General features: G+C 42.2%; 2 long non-coding RNA genes across 2 annotated transcripts in view; one reads left to right on the plus strand and one right to left on the minus strand.

The window, feature by feature from the left end:
- LOC133468553 (uncharacterized) overlaps nucleotides 1-16,797 on the plus strand; it is a 66,006-nt gene extending 49,209 nt beyond the window's left edge. The window contains exon 3 of the long non-coding RNA XR_009785519.1: nucleotides 15,329-16,797. This is a non-coding gene — a long non-coding RNA (uncharacterized LOC133468553). The remainder of the gene's footprint in view (nucleotides 1-15,328) is intronic.
- Nucleotides 5,608-14,955, minus strand: LOC133468149 (uncharacterized). Its single transcript, XR_009785417.1, has 3 exons — nucleotides 14,721-14,955; nucleotides 10,982-11,100; nucleotides 5,608-5,699 (listed from the first exon to the last, which is right to left on the minus strand). It is a non-coding gene; the product is annotated as an uncharacterized LOC133468149 (long non-coding RNA).
- Nucleotides 16,798-17,009: the final 212 nt, after the last annotated feature.

Consider the following 17,009-nt stretch of genomic DNA (forward strand, 5'->3'; position numbering starts at 1 on the left):
AAAAAGCAGAGAAAAGAAGCTTTTTGTGAAAAGAAACAGTGAAACAGTGATTTTGATGCTAATATTTTTTGCTTTTGTAACACCTCAAACAATAAGACAACAAAAACAAGACTGAGAAAGGGCTTTTTGATGTCAAAGTATAAAATGCAGCGTGAGCGACGCTGACTCACCGTGTGTTTTAAGTTGAACATCAGTGGCTTTTTTTACATGGCGTCCACAACTCCATGAACTGCATCACATTTTCTCGGGGTCACGACGCACACGTTCTGTGACGTAGGCGGAAACTGAGTATGTTTTTAGCTATCGTGTTAAAAGTCAACCGAATTTTGGAGTTCAAAGAAAGTACCACGAACTCAGGGTGAATGTTTTGACATCCACCTTGTTTATTAAAATCAAACGGGCAAGTGGAATAATAACAGCAGCAGCAGCAGCAGCAGCAGCACTGGGGCCTGAGGCAGCCTGTTCATGCTGATGAGTCGCTGCAGTCACTTGGCACCAAATCACCTGCCTGAGGTGCTGCTTATTTCAGATGCAGGACAACATTTACTTCAAGGCTCAGTTGCAAAAATAATAATAATAACATGAAATGCCATCCCATAATTTTGTACAGAATATCCTTTATAGTTGCCTTAAAACCCAGGCTTGTTTGGGATCTGAAAGTCTGTTTTAGATCACATAACACAAACAGTATAGAGTAAAGTCATTCCCCACATAATCCACTTGTAGTTAAATCCTTTGTATCTATGAGGTGAATCCTCGAAATTTACATTGTCATATTCAACTATTTGGACGAACACTTCACCACCATTCTAACTCACCATAACTATGCGAGACTGGCCAATCAGACGCGCGAATAGGAGACACTTGCTGCCACCAACAAATTATATTTGTCAAGTACGGGTTTGTAAATAACGCTAATGACTAACAGATCCCTGTAGATGGCAGCGTTGCATCGCTTCAGATTTGACATCAGCACAGCTTGTGAGTAGAAGATAAAGATTAGGCGATGAATCTCATCAGCTTGTCACATCGATGATGAGGGCGAGGAATGTCAACAGCTTGGAAGTATAAATTGGTATTTATTGATATTGGTATAAATTGAGTGTGTTCGTGTTCACTACCGACTACGAACACACATCTTAAGAAAAGAGGACGCAGTTCAGACAGTGTATGACGGACGTCATGTCAAATAGCCACTACCGTTCAACTCGAACCATGCGGTGATTAAACGTCGCTCGCGGCCCGTTTCTTAGTTGAAAATCTTTAAATAAATGATTATTTTGCCATGAAAAGTCCTTTCTCAGTCTCGTTTTTGTTTTATAGTTTGAGGTGTCACAATAGCAACAAAAAAATATTAGCGTCATAGCCGCTATTCTGCATCCCAGGTTTCTTTGAACAAAAAGCTTGTTTTCTTCGCTTCACTTTTTGGTCAGAAACTAGTATTAAAGAACTAAAAAAAACTGAAAACAATACAAATTTTTTTTCAAGTGAAATTAAAGTCTTCTTCTTCTTTTGGTAGATACAGTGCTTGTATCATCACACAACTCTGGGTGTTGAAAGATTTTTCAAAATGATTTAAAATGGCTAGCAATATGTAATATACCCATACCTGGCCATTTTGATTTGAAAGACATTTTAGGTCAATTCCAAGCCACGTACTTTGTCAAAGTCCAACCATGGAATTCACCCAAATGAGTGCAAATCAGGCGGCACGGTGGCCGACTGGTTAGAGCGTCAGCCTCACAGTTCTGTGGTGCGGGGTTCAATCCCCGTCCCCGCCTGTGTGGAGTTTGCATGTTCTCCCCGTGCCTGCGTGGGTTTTCTCCGGGCACTCCGGTTTCCTCCCACATCCCAAAAACATGCATGAATTGGAGACTCTAAATTGCCCGTAGGCATGACTGGTTGTTTGTTTCTATGTGCCCTGTGATTGGCTGGCAACCAGTTCAGGGTGTACCCCGCCTCCTGCCCGATGACAGCTGGGATAGGCTCCAGCACGCCCGCGACCCTAGCGGGCGTGCTGAGAAGCGGCTCAGAAAATGGATAGATGGATGGAGTGCAAATCAGACGCACGTATCCTAAACCAGGGGGTGATGCAAAGTTACCAATCTTTTGAGCCGATGCCATCTAACGTGCGCGGACTACGGCATCCATGTTTGACCGGCATTTTGGAGATTTGCCATTAAAAAAACTGGTTTGCGGGGGCCCGCCATCACTGCTGCTTGTTAATATTATTATTATTAATCTTTGCTTTGTGTTTGCGCCGCCTTATCAAATACATCCATCGCCGTCCGCTAAATATTGCAAAACGGGCGGAGAATTTCTCCTGCGGGCACCTTGTTGGTCCAACCAAAGAGCCCGGGCACCATAAATACTGCAGCCGCCGTAATGCTACTATAAACATGCATCACTTATTCATGAGCCCCAAACACGTCTCCAACCTCCACGCAAACACATTTCAAAGAAAAGTGATCTGAGGCTCGCCCTTCAAGAGAGAGCGGGGGACTCCGAATCCCAACGCTGAAGTGAAATTCAGACGATAAGAGAAAAATAATAATAAATAAAAATAAAAAATAAAAATCTGATCCGTGTATCAGCGAGCGCCACCAAAGATCAGACGCATGCTCCCGCTCTGCCTGCAGGGGGAAGGAATAAACGCATTTATCTCTCGCTATACTGTATGATAAATGAACACCCTTGTACTTTTCAGCGGCGGCGGGGCGGTGGGTGGGGGAAGGGGGGGGGGGGGTATTGGGGGGGGGGCAGTCTATAATTGGCAATACATGCCAATTATAGAGTTTTTGTTTAGTAGCCTCTGAAAGGTCGCCGCACAGACAAAATGCACAAAGTTACAGATCAAGGGATGCCTGATTGCTTTTCTATGCGAATTTGAAAAGCTAATCATCTAGAGGGGACAACAAAAAGCTCTTTGGTGTTCATGTTCATTCTCAAGCCCACCCGCCCAGATCCTTTGTATCCTCCTTGTGCCTCCGATGTGGTCCTCTCCAGCTCCGATAATCGAGCTGTGGATTTTCACGCTTTACCAGATGCTTCCAGGTTCTCTACAGATGTGACATGAACCTCCTTGTAATCGAAAAAATCCGAGCGTTAGCCTCCCACAATTTACTGAGTACAGTGGTGCCTTGAGATAAGTTGAATTCATTTGTATCTCAAATCGTTTTTACGCTTGAACTGCGAGTGGCGTTAAACAGCTTGAAGCTTTTTTTGTAGAAATGTTCACTACTTACCAAGCTGCTACTTATTTTGAAGTGAGCCAAGTTGAGTTTCTTGCCGCCATACAGTGCTCGTATCTCAAGTTTGTGCTCGCAAGTCGAAGCAAAACAAAATCAGCCGGACTACGGCTCCTTTCTCGAAAGACTAAGATGGGACATTTGTATTTCAAGGCACCAATGTTTAAGGGCGCTATTGATACTGTACTGTCACTACATAAAGATGCCACAAGATGGCAGCAATTGACTACTTTTATCTAAATGAAGCTCCTCAACTCACTTCAACACAGTTCCTCGGGTCCAAAATACCACTAGATGGAGCAGAATAGGTGGATTTTTTCAGCGAATCACGGCAAATAGGTTCCAAAATAAAATAGGCTAGTTTACAAATGTCAAATTGTAATTATGGGGGGGTTGGTGGGGGTGATTACCCGTAACCTGTGTCAGCCCGCGTCGTCCGACCTGTAATAATGCCTTCACTCAATGTGCGACAACTCAGGTCGCCCCCGGGGAGCAAAGTCGCCGACGGCTTCCACGCAAACGAGCGAGCGTCCTCGTTCGCCGACGCCACTGACAAACAAACACACGTTGTCAGTCCATCCAAGCAAAGTCGTCCTGGTCGAGGCCCACGCGTTAAGCTACATCAAACGCAAAGTGTGAGAGGAGGGGATTGAGATTGATTATGTAGTGCTTATGGATGGCATTCCCAATGTTTGGACGGTAGCCGTATGTTGTTGCCCACTTGCGAACGGAACGGGAGGACAAAACAGCATATTCCCACTCCCCAACATCGGAAATCTTTCAGCCTTAATGCGCAGGCAGGACACCTGCGACACCTCATTAGTCTTCATGCAGCCTGTTTGTGCTCAAGGCCGACCTGGCACAGCAGCATGTCTGGAAAGCCAAAAGTCAGTCTTCAACAAGTATTTACAAGAGTTTTTAGCTTCACAACTTTCTTGTATTTGAGGATCAGCTTGATATCAAAAACTCAGCCTGTAATCGCAACATTTTTTTGATCTTTTCATAGGGAAAATGTGAAACCATCCATCCATCCATCTGTTTTTTCTTTTTTCTTATAGAGTGCTTGTCGTTATTAGGGTCACGGGGGAGCTGGAGGCCTATCCCAGGCATTCTCTGCTGCCCTGAATCTGATCCGAAGCACTGACCTGCATTTACAACCTAGACTCTAATATTTGTTCCATGAAACTTTATTCATTTATTCCCGGCAGTCTCTTCTGTTCATTTGGTACCTTGGCTACACTGTTTTCAGCACGTGTATGAGGATGTTAGATTGTTTTTGTCCAATCAGATTTAAGCCTCTGTGTTGCCATATCAATCCCATCTGCCCAGTGCCCTTCACAATCAGTAGTGCTGGCCCATATACAGTAACTGTTGAAAACTTTATTAGCAATGGGTCTGTTTCTTTAACCAGTCAGCTTTCAAATTCGTTCTCACGGGGCCGGAGCATTGGCTCTCGATGATGTCAGCAGTTTTTGTCCTCTGGTTGGTTGCTTAGAGCAAAATGTACAATCTGCACCCATTAATACTGTACATATAATAATAATAATAATAATAATCAGCGTCTCCGGTGAGTACCATGTATATGATGATTTTTTTTGGATGATTTTATCATGTTATTAGATAAATATTGATTGTGAAGTGCTCCAGATGATGTATGCGGCACAATTGCGTATATTGCGTTGTTGCGTAGTGTTGATGGTTTCTATAATTGCGACTTTCTAGCAATGAAATCTAGCGATGGATTAGGTCCCCACTGAAGGCCCAGATACCAATTGCACGGCGCGCCACTGATCTCAACCGATTTTGAGAGGCGGACTAGTCGCCGGCCATTCACAGGCCAATATGAAACTAAAAAGACAATACTGAATGTTTCTACAATTTCTTAAAACGTTTTTAAAATGTGTATGGGATTAAGAATAACAGCAATAACATTTTAGCTAGCTACTGGGTGGTCATTTCCTTTTTTTAACTGAGGGATCACAAGCAATATGGTGAACTAGTGGTGAACATGTCCGCCTCATCGTTCTGAGGTCCTGTGGCGTTTGCATGTTCTCCCCATGCTTGCGTGGGTTTTCTCCGAGTACAACGTGACAGTATATTCCTCTGATACATCAGCTGCAAAAGAGCAGAAATAAAAAGTGGGAAAACTCGAGGGGAACAAATGCTGATGCACTGATAGAAAAACAGCGGGCCTCTGGATAGCTTAATGGGCATGAAAATGATTAGCTGTGGCTCCTGCCATCAGGGTTTCGACAATATCCACTTGATATTGGCCTGGGCCCCCTCGAGCAAACTTACTGCATATTGGAGTGTAAAACTCCAATGTATTCTTTTTACACTTATCTTAACTCACTCACGAGGCTTATGGGAAGCGTTCATCAAACCGGAGGGAACAGCTGGAGGTCATGTGGAATTGGCAACACCAGTCATGTGGCGTGTGGAGGCGACTTCCTGTGGAGGCAACCCAGCAATAAGACCATTACCACGGCGGAAGTGCAAAAGTAATGATTTACCATTCGGAGCATTCTTAAAGACCCTGTAAAGTGAATTCAGAGATTTGTTTCTAAATATATTCTAAATGTTTGCCGATAATGCTGAAAACAGGCAAAGACTGAGAACTATGTTGTACTGAATTGTGTAAATATAGTGTTAAACTTTCACCATTTCAGTTTTCCTGTTTTTTTTTGTTTTTGTTTTTTGTTTCTGTTTTTTTTGGGGGGGGGGGCTATAACAGGGCCACGTGACACACCTTGGAGTCCGACATGAGTTGCCACTCCTACACTACACTGCATAAGAACTTGAGTGGCTTCTTTCGCATCAGCGGTTATCCGGCACAATTGTCATGTGCAGTTAGCTTGCTAGCAATGCCTACACCCCGCTTTCTCACAACTTAGCAAGTATTGACATTTTTTCTTTAGCTTATTTTTGAAACATACTAAAAGAGTGGGCGGCACGGTGGACGACTGGTTAGAGCGTCAGATTAACAGTTCTGAGGACCCGGGTTCAATCCCCGGTCCCGCCTGTGTGGACTTTGCATGTTCTCCCCGTGCCTGCGTGGGTTTTCTCCGGGCACTCCGGTTTCCTCCCACATCCCAAAAACATGCATGAATTGGAAACTCTAAATTGCCCGTAGGTGTGAATGTGACTGCGAATGGTTGTTTGTTTGAATGTGCCCTGCGATTGGCTGGCAACCAGTTCAGGGTGTACCCCGCCTCCTGCCCGATGACAGCTGGGTTAGGCTCCAGCACGCCCGCGACCCTAGTGAGGAGAAGCGGCTCAGAAAATGGATGGATACTAAAAGAGTGTTCGGAATTCAACCAATTTTTCAGGACAATACACCTCTAAAGTCTTAGAAAATTTCAGGGTTCAAACTGCCTCATGAGACAACCATTCAGCGAGTATTGAACTCATGCATTTGAGTTTTTCCTCTGGCATATGTTTGGAATTCAACCAATTTTTGGGAACATGTGTTCACTGCAGGGATACCTCCCCGAACCACCCGCAATAGATGCAAATCAGCTGTATGATGAGAACATAAGAAAACCTTTTTATAAAAAATGTTTACACCTCCTACATGATTTAAACAAATTCAAACTGACTTTAAAACCGAACACTTTCTAAAGTATTCCTTAGCATCTGTTCTCTCTTGCTCGCAATTTTCTAAATACTAGGCAAAGTGTGGTTGCTTCAAGCTGTTTGTTTGTCACTCCAAGATGAAACGGACACACACGACAAAAGAGAATTAAACATTGTATGTTTAAAAACCAAAATGTTCAAACAAAGGCATATTTGGTCTTTTGGAAGTCTGTTAGCTTAATGCTAACATATAATGTGAAATACCACAGGCGGGCTGATGTAAATTTGCATATATGTTAATGATAAATCTTCAACTCACTGCTACTTTACTGTAACACACAGAGCAACAACGCATACAAATAAAGCAGACGACAATCGTCCCTGTGAGAGAACATTGTACAGAATGTTTCTCACTTAATGATTCTCCATGTTTCCCATTGCCAAGTGACAAAATTTAATGACATTTTGTGTTTGCGGGAGCCCTGCAGCAAACTGTACGTCACTGCAAAGAACACGAAGTGAACTGAAATAAAAATACATTTTAAATGGACGCTTCCAGGCAGCCATTTTAACACTTACAGTCAGGCTCTTTTTTTTAAAATAATTTTTTTTTTTTAATTTAGTGATAAAACTGCAAATCCGTCAGTGATATGATGCTATTGTGTCTGTGGGCCCATTTGTTTGCTTCCATTGTCAGAGTGGCGGTTCATTAGTTCACTGTCACTCAGTCAAATGTTTACTGGGACACACTGGAGTGCAATAAAACCAGAGTGGTGAAAAGTAACCACCAAGTACAAATACCTCTATCACTGTACCTAAGTAGATTTTTAAGGTATCTGTATTATTAAGTTTTAAGTACAGAGGTGCCATGGTATGACTTTAATTCATTCACCGACGAAGCTCAAAAATCAGTTCACTGTGGTGGCTTGAGATCCGAGTGACCTGACTTGCGAGGTTTTTTTTTTTTTTTTTTTTTAGATAAAAGCCATCATCCAGATGACTTTTTTTTCTTGCAGTGTAATAACCCTTTAAGCAACGGATATTTTAACACAAACGGTGCATTAACACATGTAGACAGACAATATAACAATACTCACTGTCATAAATTCTTTATCATCTGTGAGCAACAACGAATATTATTGCAGTGTACTGAGTCACTGAGGGTCACGGTGTTTTCTTCTTCGTTTGTGTCTGTAGGACTGTATAATACTGTCAGTTCACGTGGTGCCCCAACTGTTGATGCATAAACTGATTAATTTTTTTCCATTCTATTTGATTATCTTATTACTCTGCTTTTATAAACGACAATATTATACAGTGCTGTTTGCGCTATTAAAAAGACATTACAAAAATGTTTGTTTTTTGCATAGGGGAGGCTGGTACGAATTAATTGCATGTCCATTCATTTCAATTGGGAGGGATGATTTGAGTGTTTTTAAGTTACGAGCATGGTTACGGAACTACTTAAACGCGTATCTCAAGGAACTACTGTATTACTAAAAGGAGTGTAAACAAAACCAAAAAAATCAAAGATACATGCACTGAGAGCGTGACAACTCGCTTTTCTTTTGCCACAATATAGTGGGGGTTCACTATATTTTATTTTTCTTTAAAGGCGACAGTTTGACATTGAAGCGTACTATTTTATTACCCGTTATTTCCAAGGGGAAACAGACTAGCTCCCCCCTTACAGGTTGCGCTGCATTCCCATTAAGTTGAATTTGAAAGAGGCTCATCATCTGTTGTGCTGTGACGTTTAGGGAGCGTGGGAATTGGGATTCGCATCATTACATCAATTTGTTTTTAAAGTCCCGAAAAGTTTTGAATCCAAGACGCTCCAAACTAAACAGCTTGACACCTTTTCCATGTCATTTTGTAGAATTAAGCAGAGCTGACCCCTTTGTTCTCTTTTGGAATGGATGAGAACCTGCCGCAATCAAACACAAGTGACTAGCATGTACTCGCACAGAATCAAACGGGATGAATCACAGTGATTGCTCATAGAAGCAGAGCTGCGCTTGCTTCCCAAACCCCGACACTGAAACTAAAAACTAATTAGGTGCGGCGCCAAAGCCAGAAAAATGATTGATCAATGTGTCCATTCATTTGTATTGACAGTGACGTATTGGGGCAGAACGAACAGCCAGCCAGTTTACCCGTTGTAAAGTAGAAGAAAAAGTAGCACAGTAAAGTGGCTCTCTGTGATTGCACCTGGCTGTGGCAAATTAATTTGGCAAACAAAGTGCACGCAGGGAGAAAATTACACCACACTTGCTGCACATTCATCATTTGTCTGATTTATTGTTTGGGTTTTTTTGTGGGGAGGGGGGATGAATTTGAATATTGCATTTTATAGATTTATAGAATCATCCGAAGCTATCTGACTGAATCAATAGCAAGACAAAATGTGTCATATGTATTTGCAGTAGAGAAGATTGATATTGACTGATGGCTATATTTATTTACTGGTATATATAGTAATAACCTTTATAAAATGGATTTCTGCCACTGTTACAAGACTCAGGCCTGTGTTTCATCCATCCATCCATTTTCTGAGCTGCTTCTCCACACTAGGGTCGCGGGCGTGCTGGAGCCTATCCCAGCTGTCATCGGGCAGGAGGCGGGGTACACCCTGAACTGGTTGCCAGCCAATCGCAGGGCACATACAAACAAACAACTATTCACACTCACAGTCACACCTACGGGCAATTTAGAGTCTCCAATTTATGCATGTTTTTGGGATGTGGGAGGAAACCGGAGTGCCCGGAGAAAACCCACGCAGGCACGGGGAGAACATGCAAACTCCACACAGTCGGGGCCGGGGATTGAACCCGGGTCCTCAGAACTGTGAGGCTGACGCTCTAACCAGTCGGCTACTGTGCTGCTGCCTGTGCTTCAATTTTTTTAAAATAGATTTCAAAAGAAGCACAACTGGAGCAATCAGTCAACCTAATTGGCCCAAACTAAGTACAGTGGTGCCTTGAGGTACTAGTTACCCAACTCACGGGTTTTTCCAGATACGAGCTGTCGTTCCACCAATTTTCTTTTTTTGCTTTGACCTGACTGGAAATACGAGCGCAGTATAGTGGCAGTGAACGCAACGCAACACACTTTACAAAAAGTGGCAGTTTGGCAAATAGTGAACAATTCATCAAAAAAGAGGCCACACCCAGTTGCTGTTCGCTCTCGAATGAACAGAAAACAAACATTGTGTATTTAAAACAGTTGAACTACCTGAAGAAAGCCACCGCTAGCTTAATGCTAGAACTAGTTAGCATCTATGTTGTAGTGCTTTATCCCTTTGAGCAACAGATTGAACACAATTGGTTCAGCAACATCATGTAGACAGACAATGTGCAGTAACTGTAGGCAACTCACAGTCATATCCCATCGGCATAGAATGACTACAATTAGTGCCGTACTGATGAGATCAGAGAAGAGTTCAGGTATTATTATAAATCCCGCTTAATTTCTAGGCAGGACACCCTCCGCTGCAATATGAATGGATGTTGCAAAGAGGCAAGGACTGCCGAGAGCTCAAGCGGGATTCATAATAACGCCTCAGTGAACAGTATATCTGTCCACTTGTCTTGTACTGCCTCCAGGTGGCCAAGGCAAGCACGCCAGGAGCAGCATTGGATTGATGCAATGTGACAAATTTTTTTTAACTCTATTTAATTATGTCATTACTCTATGTTTTTATGAAGTACAATATTATGGAGTGCTAGTTTTCCTCATTAAAATACACATTACAACTATTTTTTTTGGGGGGGGGGGAAGTCTGGAACTGATTAATGGCATTTCCATTCATTTAAATAAGATGATTTGAGATGTGTGTTTTGTTACGATATATATTTAAAAATGCTTTCATCTGTTGTATTTTTTTTATTTCTTGTTATTTATCTACTACAGTATATGTTTTGCTTATTGACTGGGTGAGCTCCGACAATACTGTAAGTGCATTTTTAACACTAACTTAAGATACCAAATATTGTATATAATATATACTGTACATAATAGCACTTTCCATTAAATGGATTGCATCCTTGCAACGCAAACCATCCTATTATGTGAATTGTAGAGGGATTTTTTTCATGGTAATAATGAGTTGTACAGTCCAGTATTAATCATTTGTGCATATATACACACTCACGTACGTCAATTATGTGTGGGAGCACACAGTGCAGGTCACAGCTGATGTGGTGAAGAAATAACGTTGATGGCGGGAGCAAAGTGATCACCTGCAGGCTGGCTTGTGTGCTCGCTCGTATCAATACTGAATGGGAACATAGAAGAAACATAGCAAGCGTGAGCGATGTCATTAGCATGCATGGCTCTGATGGTTCCATCCATCCCCCCCAGCACAATCCCTGTGGGCATCTTTGTTTGATGTACTTACATGTGAGCTCCGTGTGTGTGCGCGCACGTGTGTGTAGGCGTGTGCATGTGTGCGTGTGTTCTCCCTGCTCACCAAATGAAGTCAAACCGGTCTTGTCAACTAATCTGAATAAGATTGTCACAAAGAAGTCATTGAAAACGTAACTGAGTGCAAGTTGGAAAATACACACACAGTTGTATAATTTCTTTTTAATCTCTCTCTTTTAAAGCACACTGTAATGTAGCTTTACAGTTTCTATACCAGAGATGTACTTTTACTGTAGCTTCACTGTTACTGTAGCTTTACTTTGGACTCCACATTCCAGCACTGTTACTTTGCTGCTAGGGAGGCAGAGCCTCACCTACATGTGAAGAGTATTTTTTAAAGAAAAACAAATACTGATTAGGCCCACATAAAAATGTTCCATATTAATTCTGGGGTCTATGCTTTATATTGATTGAAAGACCAGGATGTCATCTTTTCAATTGCTAAATTGATGCATTTCTAGTGGCACGGTGGATGTGCCGTTAGAGCGTCTGCCTCACAGTTCTGAGGACCGGGGTTCAATCCCCGGCCCCGCCTGTGTGGAGTTTGCATGTTCTCCCCATGCCTGCGTGGGTTTTCTCCGGGCACTCCGGTTTCCTCCCACATCTCAAAAACATGCGTGGTAGGATGATTGAAGACTCTTGAAATTGCCCGTAGGTGTGAATGTGAGTGCGAATGGTTGTTTGTTTGTGTGTGCCCTGCGATTGGCTGGCAACCAGTTCAGGCTGTACCCAGCCTCCTGCCCGAAGATAGCTGGGATAGGCTCCAGCACTCCCGCGACACTAGTGAGGATAAGCGGCTCAGAAAATGGATGGACGTATTTCTTCTTCAAATACATGGGCAAGACCGGAAGCACGACAGCATGCAGCCAGCCTCGCCTAAGATTGCAAATAACACAGCAGAATACAACAAACTATTAGTAAATTACTGTAATACAACAGAGGAGGGTATTGACAAGTGCCTGTTCTGTCTCTCTTCATATACTAAAATATGAATATGTTTTAAGACACTATGCACTCTGGTTGCCCATAGTCAAACTGTATTCAACATTTTTGTGTTACTTATTTAGTTTTGCTGATTGAATAAAACTGCAGCTAAAGCGTAAGGTGAGGCAGACGGTGTCCTGCCTCCACAATGTGGCAGGGGCGCACGAGAGCACACATTCACATTGACACCTCGCTAGTTCTTTGATTTCAACGGACTGTATAACTCACAAACAGTGAGGAATGAATTTGAAACTCCCGGACAGCTGTGGAAACATAATTTCCGTCCTTAAAAAGACTCAAAACATTGATTCAGATTAGAATTGATCAAGGAAGACATTCTTTACTGACAATAATCTCTATATAGACAGAGAGCCTTTTGAAGCTCAAGGAAGAAAAAGAGAAAATTTACAGGAACGTAACAGATTGTTGCCGGTGAATATTCTTATTCATCCAGGTCATTTCATTCTCAGGGCACTGATTCGATCACAACTGGACTGTTTTGTTTATAAAAATGTAAATATTGGTTTTCTAAGACAAACAGAACACTCCAGTTGTGATTGGTTACAGATTGTTGTTAAGAGGTCGAGGCACATGGACTTCATCTACAAGTAAGAAAATAAAATGTTTATAATTTGACCTAAAATTTGATCAGATTATAAAAAAAAACAAAAATTTGAACTTAAATATTGTTTTGATTATTTTGTTGAGCAGTCTGTGTTTAAAATATTTGAGCATTATAATAAAGGTTTAAAAAATGAACGGAATATTTCAGTATAGGCTTAAATTAAAATTCTTTTTTTTGCACAACACTTAATAATTTAATGAGTAGCCTTTCAAATAAGTAAGAAATTGCCACGCTAATACCCTAAAACGCTCCTTATGGCCAAATGTTTGGCTCATACATTTGTAAATGAGACTCTAATATCAGTGCCTCACCAGCTATTAACCTCACTGCTCATCACTTTACTTTTACCGTAGTTTCCATTTACTGTAGCTGTCAAACTTCTATTTTTAAATCCTTCCTACACCTTAATGAAAGAAGTTCCTCCTCCGCATGATTATATTGAATACACAAAGGCATTTTGGTCTTTAGCCTGCAATCCAAAACATGGTGTTAATTAGGACGTTTGAATCGGTATGCAAAAACATGCTTCGAGATATAGTACATCTATGGTGTACCCATGTGTGCAAAAACGATCAAAGACGTCTCCGTGCTAGCATTCATCATAATTAAAGTGACGCGAGTTGGAGTAGATATGAATTGGGAGAAGCATGGCGAGTGGAGAAGACGCATTATAAAAGCAACAACACGTGTGCACTTATCTGAGTGTGACACCTTTGAGGGCCTCCAGGGACGAGGAGGACAAACCAAACATGGCCGTGACTAAGACGCTGCCAAAATAAGGATGAGAGCTCAATCAGAGGTGGCAAAAGTACTTACACGCTGTACTTGAGGCCTTGTTCACACGTAAGGATTTCTCAAATCTTGAAAGTGTGTTGATCTGTTGCAGACCCCACACATGCAGAAAAAAAAAATATTCTGGCATTTAACGGTTCGGTCGTATTGTGTGTGGTGTGCTCTGACAATCTCAACACATCCTGTAACATCACGGGCATAAAGATTCTGTTGCACCACCGATCTCGAATCTAGTCCGACAAGATAGTAATCTCAATTTATCAAACGTGATCGAACAAAAATGAAGAAGAAGAAGAAACACTTCCGTGTATATTTTCCGCCGATTTTTCCAAAGTGTTTCCGAAGGAACCGTAGTAGAATGGTGACGTTGTCATTAAAAAGACTTGCTTTGGAAAATACTTCTTGCAATCTGGGGAAAACACTTTTATACAAATATACGATATCGGGTAGGAAATGTTTGTCTTTATTTACGGCAGCTTTCTTGTTCCTCAGTCGGATCACTTTTTGATTGACTCCATTCCGTTTCACGTCATTCCGTTTCCTGACTCAGGAAAGTGTACCAGTTCCTTATCAACTCTTTCTTTTTTGTTTCCATTGATTGTAAATTCTCAAAAACACAATTTTAAACTGATAACATTTAGTGTTATATTAAGTCATGCTACGAATGTATCAGCCGTGGCTAATGTGGGGTTGTTTATAATGCTAATGCTAGCTTAGTATTGCTAGCGCTGCCGTTTTGTTGAAGCTGGGCAGTGTTCTCTGTGACTATTACAACTATATTAAAATCCTGCTTGTGATTTTTACAAATGCACACTCCACTTTCACCTTTTTTATTTAAAAAAAAGTAATGAGCCAATATTAAGTAAGGAATACATCCATCCATCCATTTTCTGTTCCGCTTGTCCTCACTCGGGTCGTGGGCGTACTGGACACTATCCCAGCTGACTCTGGGCGAAAGGCGGGGTACCCCCTGAACTGGTCGCCGGCCAATCTCAGGCCACATATAGACCAGCAACCATTCACACTCACTTTCACACCTACAGACAATTTAGACTTTTCAAGCAACCTACCATACATCTTTTTGATGTGGGAGGAAACCGGAGTACCTGGGGAAAACCCACGCAGGAACGGGGAGAACGTGCAAACTCCACAAACGGGAGGCCGGATTTGAACCTGGGTCCTCAGAACTGTGAGGCAGAAGTGCTAACGAGTCGTCCACCACGCCGCCCTTACCGTGCCGCCCTGTAAAGAATACAAAGTACAGATATCTGTGTTCAAATGGAAGCACTGAAAAGTGGTCCGAAAAAAGAAATACGACCACTGGAACTCTTCATGTATGATATACAACCATTTCAACTTTTTTGGACTGCAGTCTTTATGCCTTTTCGTGGCCCTTGTTTGTCTTCATTTTGTTATCCAGAGAACCAGAGAGAGAGAGCGAGAGAGAGAGCGACAGCACGAGAGCGCTATTGCGGCATGTATCATATCAGAGCCGCAGCATAAGGAAACTAATGATATAGCTACGTCGTAGGCAGCCTTTCAAAGCACGTTTGAGCGCCAACAGATGCTGTGAACCCGATACAGTCCACGTCTTTTTGTGTGTGTGTGCGCAGTTTGATGCTTACTGAGCGCCAAAAGCTGCTGCCTCACATCTTTGTGTGTGTGTGTGTACGTCCAGGTGTAAGTGCAGCAGCGGGAGAGAACACAGGAGATGAAAATTGAAGCAAAAGAGAGGCCTAAGATGAAAGGAGGCCAATAAAAGGCAAGTGAGGCTTTTTTTTCTATGCCATTGTTAGCTGCAGAGCACACAGGGCCAAAAGCCCTCTTGGTTTTTCTTCATGTGCCAAATAGATTGACATTTTTCTGGGCTTTCTCTCTCTCTCGACCCCCAAGGGATTCAGCCAGTTTCACTTAGTGACATGAAAAATAGCCATGCCTATCATGAGAAGACGTGTCTACAAAAAAAAAAGAGTCTCAAAAAGCCATGCCTGAGAAGACGCAGGAAGTCTGACATTTTGGTTTAAAGCTACCATTTTAGGGTCATTGTGTATTTTCAGGGGCCCTTTAAAGAAAAGCCAGCCCCCAAAGCCAGTTTCTTTTAGCAATCTAAAATTGGGCAAGAAGGTCTATCATGAGTAGACCTGCAAAAAGTCTCAGGAAGCCTACTATTTTGGTTTAAATCGGCCATTTTAAAACCAGGTTGGCCATTTCCAGGGGTCCCCACCCCCCCAAAAAAAATCCAGCCCCCAAAGCTACTTTCACATAGCAACAAGAAATTTAGTAGGAATGTACTATCATGAGACGCACAAAAAAGCCTCAATAACCTATGCCTGAAAAGACAGCGTCTGCCATTTGTTTGTTTTTTGTTTTTGTTTTTTGGGGTAAAGCAAACACTTTTGGGTCATGTTGGCCATTTCCAGGGGTCCTTGAAAGAAAATTCAGCCCCCGAAGCCCGTTTTACTTGCTAACATGAAACATAATAGACATTTTGGTTTGAAGCAACCATTTAAGGCTCAGTTGGCCATTTCAAGGTGTCTTTCAAAAGTCCTCAAGGTTTTGTCTGATTGCTACCAAATTTGAATCACATATACTGGACAGATGGGTGACACTAAATTATGGAACATTTAATTTTCATCATAGCGTGTGGGCAGAGCCTGGCAGCCAAGTTTGATGAGTCATAAAACGCAAAACTCCAATAACTTGCCTCCACGAGGTCAGCGCTTGACCAACTGTGATGAAGGCCAGTCCTCAGATTTGTCACACCTTTTACAATTAACTTTATACGAGATCCAAGTTTCCACGCTTGCAGTCACCCTGGAAAGAAGTCTACTTTATCCACTGCCTCCATTACCTTTTCTGTGAAATGCTTCCTAAATTCTCCCGAAACCAGGCTGCTAACACACAGCAGCACAGTAAGCGTGTCACCCAAAAGCAAATGGCTGCAATAACATTAAGCAATTACAATAAGAACAAACAGCAATTCTTTATTAGAGTATCTCTCATATTGTCAGTTCACGCGGCGCCCCAAAATTGCCGCAGAAATAATTAATGTCACTCTCGCTTGGGCTCACGCGAGACTAATTTGCCTCCTGCCTAAAGAGTGAGGCATCTCGGCGTTGTGCTTTTTCTTTTCTTTTTTTTGTTACGTTGGGTTGGGAAGCTGTGGGGCAGCTCCGGGCAGGGGGGTTTCGGGGGGTGGGGTGGGCTCTTAAGAGAATCCACTGGCATGGATCAATAAAATATTGTGCTATGATTATCATGACTTAAGGGAGCCTCTGTACTGCGTGTGTTTTAAAGGGGAGGACGAACAGGCCTGACAGACATGTAAGTAAACGTTCAGGCGTGACACAGACAGAATT

The sequence above is a fragment of the Phyllopteryx taeniolatus genome, chromosome 18 (assembly GCF_024500385.1).
Source record: "Phyllopteryx taeniolatus isolate TA_2022b chromosome 18, UOR_Ptae_1.2, whole genome shotgun sequence".
Taxonomy (NCBI): domain Eukaryota; kingdom Metazoa; phylum Chordata; class Actinopteri; order Syngnathiformes; family Syngnathidae; genus Phyllopteryx; species Phyllopteryx taeniolatus.